Genomic DNA, 7,942 nt, shown 5'->3' with positions numbered 1-7,942 from the left:
TGTATTTATCTGCTAAAGCGCCTGGTAATGAAAATCTCCCAGGCATAGGCATATTCCTAGGCTGAAGTGTGTGCAGAAGGGGGCAATGTATCAAACAGATGGTTCCAATTGCATCTTCATCAAGCCTCTTGCCACTGCTGTAGCTCCTGGCCCGTCCCTCTTCCCCCCTCCTCCTCCCTGATGTTGCCTATAAATCAAGCGTCTCTTTTTAAAATTGTAATCACCCAAATAAGGCGGTGATTTATAAGGAATTCTGAAATACCAAATAATCAGGCAAACACTTCAATTTAATGGCAGCAATAAGTCAAGTGCCTCCACGCTCATCTCGGGAGGAAGAAGCACATAGGTCCTGGTTGTTTCGAAATGACAAATGCTCTTTTGTGAGTTGTAACAAATCAATTATCCACATGTTGAAAACTGAGCAACTTCGTTTTAAGATATACTTTTATGGGTACATTAAAAGAAAGATGTCTTAGGGAAGGAGGGTACCAGAGCCCTTTAGTTATTTTTCTGGCAACAGAAAATTGGGGAGATAATAGCTCCAAGGAGAAAGCTGTCTGAAGTGACATCAATCAGAGATGCAGGCGCCCCGTGCCTACGGAAGGTGCACACAGAATGCGCAGGGTCTGGTTTCCAGCCAATCTAAGCAGGTAACAAGGAACCTGCTTCCACCTGCAGTGACATTTTCAATCGAACTAGCTGGCTCCCCAAAGAGCCCTGTGGGGGCATTCAATCCTCAAGCTCTCCTTGGGCACATTTGTCTGATTTGTATTTCTCATTTCAAGGAGAGTTTCTTCTCTTTCCGTTAAGAAAGAAGTCACGCCTCAGCAGCTGGCCCTGAGATTGGAAGCTGTGTTATCTCATTCTGTATGGCCCCATCTGTTGGGGCCGCCCAGAAAGGCTTGCACCCTTTCCCGCATTCTATTTTCCTCTCCTCCCACCTAGCATTCATTTGCCACACAATGAAATACAAGAGCATCTGCTGTAACCTCTCCTGTCAAAGCAGGTGGGCTCAAAGCCATCCCCAGCCTTCTCCCAGCTGGCAGGTTTATCAGTTTCAAAGGCCTTGAGAAGGTCATGCCATCACAGTTCCAAATGTCACGGTTGTCCCAGGGCATCAGGCTTTAGCCACGTCTGGTACAGTGGGTGCTGTTGCATCTCCCTGCAAAGGAGATGTTGACAAACTGGAACCTGTCCTGGGGGTGGGTGAGCAGAGGATAACTGGTTTGGCCACTGGCCCAGGAAGAATGGATGCTTTGAGTTGGGAAGACTCATTGTGTGCAGGTCCATGCATGACTAAGTCTGGAAGTGAGCACCCCACCCCGTCCATTGCTGAGCGTGTTTATACACAGAGGCATTCTGTGGTAGGTAGCAGGTGACCAGGGTGGGCCCTTCAGGCTTTGCATCTCAGGCTGCATGACCCCATCCCTCTAAGTGGTGCTGAAGCCTTTGCTGGCAGGCGGCCTGCAATGTAGCAGCTGTTTTGGTATCAGACGTTCTGTGCCCCTGTGCAGGCCTGCTCTCTGCCACTTCTGCCCTAACCTAGCCCCTCTGCTTGGCTTCTCTTAGCAGACTTCCCTTCCACCTTCTTCCCTTCTTCCTTAAATCCTTCTTTGTCTTGATAACTTTCTTTCCTTTGTATTCCATCCCCACCCTTTTCCCAATTCTCAGCCTGCCTGGTTTGCGTGCTTTGTGGAAAACTGTATTACAATCCATTCATGGTTCACTCATTCAGCAATTATCTTGAATGCTTTCTATGTGTAAAATAAACACATATATGTGATGGGCCATTTTATGCCAAGTTGACTGGGCCAAGGGTTGTCCTGATAGCTGGTAAAACATTATTTCTGGGTGTGTCTGTGAGGGAGTTTCTGGAAGAGATCAACATTTGAATCAATAGACTGACTAAAGAAGATAGCTCTCACCAGTGGGGGTGGGTATCATCCAATCTGCTGGGGGCCTGAACAGAATAAGAAGGCGGAAGAAGGATGAATTTGCTCTTTGCTGGAGCTGGGATGTCAATCTTTCCTGCCCTTGAACATCATTACTCCTGGTTCTCGGGCCTTCAGACTTGGACAGGTAAACCACTGCTCTCACCTGTTCACCCCCCATTCCTGGGGCTTTGAACTTGGACTGAATTATACCACCAGCTTTCCTGATTCTCTAGTTTGCAGAGAGCAGAGCATGGGACTTCTCAACCTCCATAATCCTGTGAACCAATTCCTATAATCAATCAATCACTCAATCTCTCTCTCTCTCTTTCTCTTACATATACATCTATACATATATGCATGTATATATGTATTTGTACACACATGCATATATGTATGTATATGTATATACATGATCTGGAGGACCCTGGCTAATACAACATATAAATAATTCCCCTTTGTGAAGGCAAAAGCAAGTGTTATTAGAGAAAACCATGAGGAAGACCTGCCTTAGATTGGACAGGTGGGGAACACTTCTCTGAAGAAGGGATGTTTGGATTCAGACCTGAAAAATGAGGAGTCATCCAGATTAAGAGCAGGGGCCAGAGTGATCCAGTAAGGGAATAGAATGTACAAAGGCAGAAAATAACTTGGAGTGTTCCAGAAGCTGAAAGAAGAAACATTCGGTCTGTATTATTAATATTATTATTATAATCAGGGCACCTGGGTGGTTAAGCATCCAACTTCGGCTCAGGACATGATCTCACAGTTCATGGGTTCAAGCCCTGCGTCAGGCTCTGGGCTGACAGCTTGGAGCCTGGAGCCTGCTTCGGATTCTGTGTCTCCGTCTCTCTCTGCCCCTCCCCTGCTCACACTTTCTCTCTTAAAAATAAATAAACATTAAAAAATTTTTTAATGAAAAAATATTATGATCTGTCACAGCATGAATGCACACCAGGACCCTTCCCACCTTGGGGTCTTTAAGCTGCTATTTTCTCTGCCTGGGAAGTTCTTGCTCAGAGGATCACATGCCTGGTTCCTCCCCATTGTTCTTATCTCTGCTTAGTTGTCCCCTCCTCCAAGAGACCTTCTCTCACCACACATTCACACCCATTCTCCCTTATCCAACCTCGTGTGTGTGTGTGTGTGTGTGTGTGTGTGCGCACTGAATAAAACTCTATTATTTATTTGATTACTTCCTGATAGATGATCTTCTTCCATTAGAATGGAAACTCCACAAATGCAAATCCTATACTAATAAGCTGTCATATTCTTAGCACCAGGCAAACAACAGGCACTTAATAAATGTTTTGTGAATTAATGGATGATGAGTGATAGGCTGGAGAAACAGAACATTTGTAAAGAAATGCGATTCCATAATAATCAAGCACCACAGAACAAATGCTGAAAGCAAGAGGGAGGATGTGTCAGGGACCCACGCCAGGACATTATTAAAGAGGTAGGAAGATGTGTAATGAGCGTATTTATTATGTGAGCGTAAAGGCCAGTACTTAAGCTCCTTGCTCTTCAGTCGGCTAACACTTCTGCTGTTTGCATTATGAATTTGCTTAGCAACTCCTTTATGATAAATACAGACACATTTCTGTAACAGGCATTCTTAATAATTAAGCTGCTGCCAAGCCCCCAGTGAGTGCAATGCTTGTCGCTGGTTACAACAAATGCTCTGCAGTGAAAGCCTCTGACCTACAAATGTGGGCACCCTTTCCATGGCTGTGCCCTTCCAAGGGATCATGTCTGGTTGTTTAATGTTTGCACAGCCATGAGGGGATGAAAAGGCAAGCCATGAGGGGATGAAAAGGCAAGCTGACCTACACTTAGGTTATTCACAGCTCTTTCTTGAGCCTTTAAGTAGCAGTCACTCGTGAATTCCTTTTCACTTTTTCCACCATGATATTCCGGTGGCTGTTTATACAACACAGTCCCATTGTCAAATCCTAACACAGAACAGAACAACAACAAAAAGATCCAAGTACTTGGAGAATAAAACAGGTTGGAAGGCAGAATGGCTTGCTGGGTGAACGCTTAGATGTCGGGACTGAGGGAGAAACAGGAATCAGGATGATTCTTGATTTGCAGCATAGGTAAATCTGGTGGATGTTTGTTTCAGTCAGATACAATCAGAAAAGCAGAATCACTAGGAGACTGATCTCTTTCTATCAATTGATCTATCATCTACCTACCGACACATATGCATAGAGATATAGCCATGCGTACAGATTTATTATAGGGGTTTGACACACAAGGTGGGAGCTGGGTCAACAGTTGTGTCCGGGAGTTACTTACTTTGGTGTCTGTAGGGCAAGCGGTCAGGAAAGGAAGATAGATGTGACATGGGAATGCAAGACAAAAGGGAATCTGCAGGCATGAGCTGGAACCCACAAGACTGGCTAGACCCTGTATTGCTCTGTCGCCGTCTTTAAGTGTTCATTGCAGGGGAAGCTGATTTCCTTCATCACGGAGCTCACACGCACCTGGCCCAGCAGTGTGCGATGAAGGGAGCGTTCCAGCGGGAGCTGGAGGAGCTGTCTGCCTGGCTTTTGCTCACACGGGTGAGGAGGGCTAGTGGATAAGCGGTAACATCACCTGCTACCCTGCAGCAGCTGAGAGTAAAACAAAAATTGTCTCTGCTTCCCTTCCGTCTTCCAAGGCTCACATAAAATGTCTTTTGTGGCCAATGTTAACCCAGGACTATGCGGGGAAGGGATTTATGGAGAACAGAGGTTCAGCCTTGCCAAATGGACAAATCCCCTACAGTGGGGACTGACAAATCCCCATGCAAGGCAAGGGAAGTCATGGCCATGGATGAGATGAGTCAGGGATTGTGTCGAGCTAGAAAGTATCATTCTAGGGATAGGCACGGGGTAGGAACCTCCCATGGAGAAGGAGAAGGAGAAATCTGTGGGGTAGGGGAGAGCTGGTGGGAGGCAGGGCTGAATTTCTGGGTCTAATGCTTGCATAATGAGAGTATGTGTCCATAAAAAATAATGGAGACCATGGGATGATGATAGCCAGGCACATGGTGAATTTAACAGTACCTATGGCACTGACCAATCAGATTGGGTGCTGGGCCGTGGGGAGTTCCAGGGACCCTGAGGGAAAGCCATCCCACCACCATGTGATGGTGATGGTGGTGGTGGTTGCACTGGGTGGCCAGGGACTTGGGGAAGCAGGTATTCACCATTCACTGTGGGTGACACTGTGGGTATCAAAACATTCCTGTGTTTTGACAACTATTGTGCCGTCTTGGTGTATATCCTCCAAATATCAGCTCTACTAGTACCGAGCATGAATCGAGTACCTATTATGTACCAGGTACTCAGCCGGGCACCATGAGTCTGTGCGATGGTGGTGTTACCTCTGAGTGCATTGCCCCTCCCTGACTGGCTCTGGGAGAAATCAGAGTCTGAGATCCCAGCAGACCAAATTGTCAGGCTTATTGTCACCAATCTCTGCTGCCATGGTGTGCACCACGTTTGCGGGAGGATGTATTTTGCGGAGGTTTTATAGGCCTTTTCCATGTGGGGGAGAACATTTAAATGCACAGCAGCTGCTAATGAGTGCCAGGCTGCTAATTAGAGCAGTCTGGAGGGGAGCAGCTGTCCTGCACAGTGGTGGTTTAGAATGACAAAGGGGGCTGCAGCTAGCTGTAGGAGTCCTGGGGGCTGCCTCTGTGGGGCAAATTCTGAACTAACAGAATCCAGGAAGACTCGTGGAGCTTTAACCTCGGAAGTTCTCGGCTTGGATGATTTGATGTGATTGTCCACCCAGATCAAACACCAGAGGATTTCCACGGTGCTCTCTTGGTTGGTGGTTTATGGGTACAGTGTTGGAGACAACGTCTGAAAGGACTATACTCAAAGTAACCCAGAGGTTACTCACTTTCGCTTCATCCTCTCCCTGGCAGCATGAAAAGTATTCTTCTCCACCTGACTTCTGCCTTCTGAGAGTATCTCAAATGATCTGGGCATCTGTGTTAATACTACCAGATTGACCAAGGAACATATATCCCATTCCCAAGTTGTCTGTTTCCATTTAGCTCGGCATTAGTTGAGGCCAAGGTGAACAGGTTCAATTCACATAGGAGCCAGGCAGCCCCAATTGGCCACAAACGTGTCTATAATGGTGGGTCACTGGGAGTGCGTGCCTTTGGTCTCTGAGGAGCTGGCAAAGAGGAGAGCAGTTCATTGGCCCTTTCACCTCAGCCACTAGGGGGCAGCACAAAACACAGGCTTTATTAACAGTGGGTCAGTGGGCGCCACTTTGATTTATGGAGCTTATCTTTTGGCTATACCTGCTCAGTCAATATGTTCCTTCCTTGGATATTGTTTCCTACATAATGAAGAAAATCAACAAATGGTGGCAAATTGGATCTAGAGTTGGCAACTTTCAAAAAGTGTATTGATTATTTCAAAGACTTAAATTTGCTACATGCGTTCCTTACCAGTAAGAAGCAGTGTCCCCTTATTCATTTGTTATGAAATCCCAGGCTCTGGAGCTGGAAGTGACAAGGGAATTCCAGGCAGAGACAATGACACTCACAAAGGTATGGAAGCTGGAGTTTGGCAACAGCCATGGATAGGGTTAACTGGGGGCAGTGAAGTATAAGAAAAGCTCTCATTTTTATTTTAACAGCTTAAAAAAAAAGGGTGCCTCGGTGGCTCAGTCAGTTAAGCATCTGACTCTTAATTTCAGCTCGGGTCATGATCTCACAGTTTGTGAGATCGAGGCCTGCCATGGGTTCTGTGCTGACAGCAAGGAGCTGCTTGGGATTCTCTCTGTCTCTCTCTCTGCCTCTCCCCTGTGTGTGCTCTCTCTCTCTCTCAAAATAAATAAAAAAAGAAAGAAAAGAAAAGAAAAAGACTGATAGCTACTCTTTCAAACTCCAGACATTGTAAACTGGAGTTTTAGTTTCATCAACAATGGGGTTTAGGCAAAGAAAAGCAGAAAAAAAAAATTTAATTCATTTCATGTTTAATTACATCTGAAGTTACTACTAATAATTACCCATTTCCCAACTTAGTTGTGTTTATGACTTCCCATGATTATCTAAACTAGTTTCACAATTCTTGATGTTTGTATGTAAACATTAAAGGTTTGCAGTTCAGATGGGCAGAAACAGGCATGTCAAAACAATTTGAGAGAAAGATAGTCCTTATCTCTTTTTATAGAATGGCAGCTGAGAAATCAAGTGGGATATAATCTAGTTTAGTTTTACTGGGGACCTTGTCTCAATCTGATTTGTAAGCAAATAGATTCTTTAACTGCCTAGGTTGTAAATAATCTTTATCCTCCAGCTTCTTTTATCAGCCAAGAAAAGCAATTTACAGCATAATGCCTGGATAAACAAAAGCACTTCTAGGTCCAAGTGATTTTTGTCAGTTTCCCTTTAATTATAGCTGATTCCCTTCTTAAAAGGTGATTCATTTCTCATCTCAGATTTTTCTTTCTTGAAGAGGGGGACTTACATGATTCTGTTTTTGCGAGATTAGTATACATCCTCAACATCCAAACGTGAAATGTTCTTCCATCGCTTATAGGGTAAAGCTTACAAAGGTAAAACCTGAAAGGCCCTCCTCTGGTTTTGCCTCCTGCTGCTCCGTGCCCCCCTCCCCGCAACCCCCCCCCCCCCCCCCCCCCCCCCCCGCACCAGTCCGGTGCCTTCTGCATCCCTGCCCTGCTGAACTTCAAGCACCATATTCCTTCTCACCACTGAACTGGGGTACGTGTGCTTTCCTCTGCCTGGAATATTCTTCTGTGCTACCTTCCTTCACCAGCCACTACCAGCCAACTTTTGTCCCAGATGACATATCCCCTCCTCGGGGAATTTGCTCTGACCACCTTCCCCATACATTCTAGTAGCCCATGCTTATATTGCAGTATTTTGCTCACTTGCAATCATCTAATTATCGATTCTAATTTATTCAAGTTTTGTCTTCTTTGCCAGACTATAAGTTCCTTGGGGACAGGGGCCATATCTATTAGTTTACCAC

This window comes from Panthera onca, chromosome D1, assembly GCF_046562875.1.
Source record: "Panthera onca isolate mPanOnc1 chromosome D1, mPanOnc1 haplotype 2, whole genome shotgun sequence".
In the NCBI taxonomy this organism is placed as follows: domain Eukaryota; kingdom Metazoa; phylum Chordata; class Mammalia; order Carnivora; family Felidae; genus Panthera; species Panthera onca.
Note: the sequence above shows the minus strand (reverse complement) of the source record.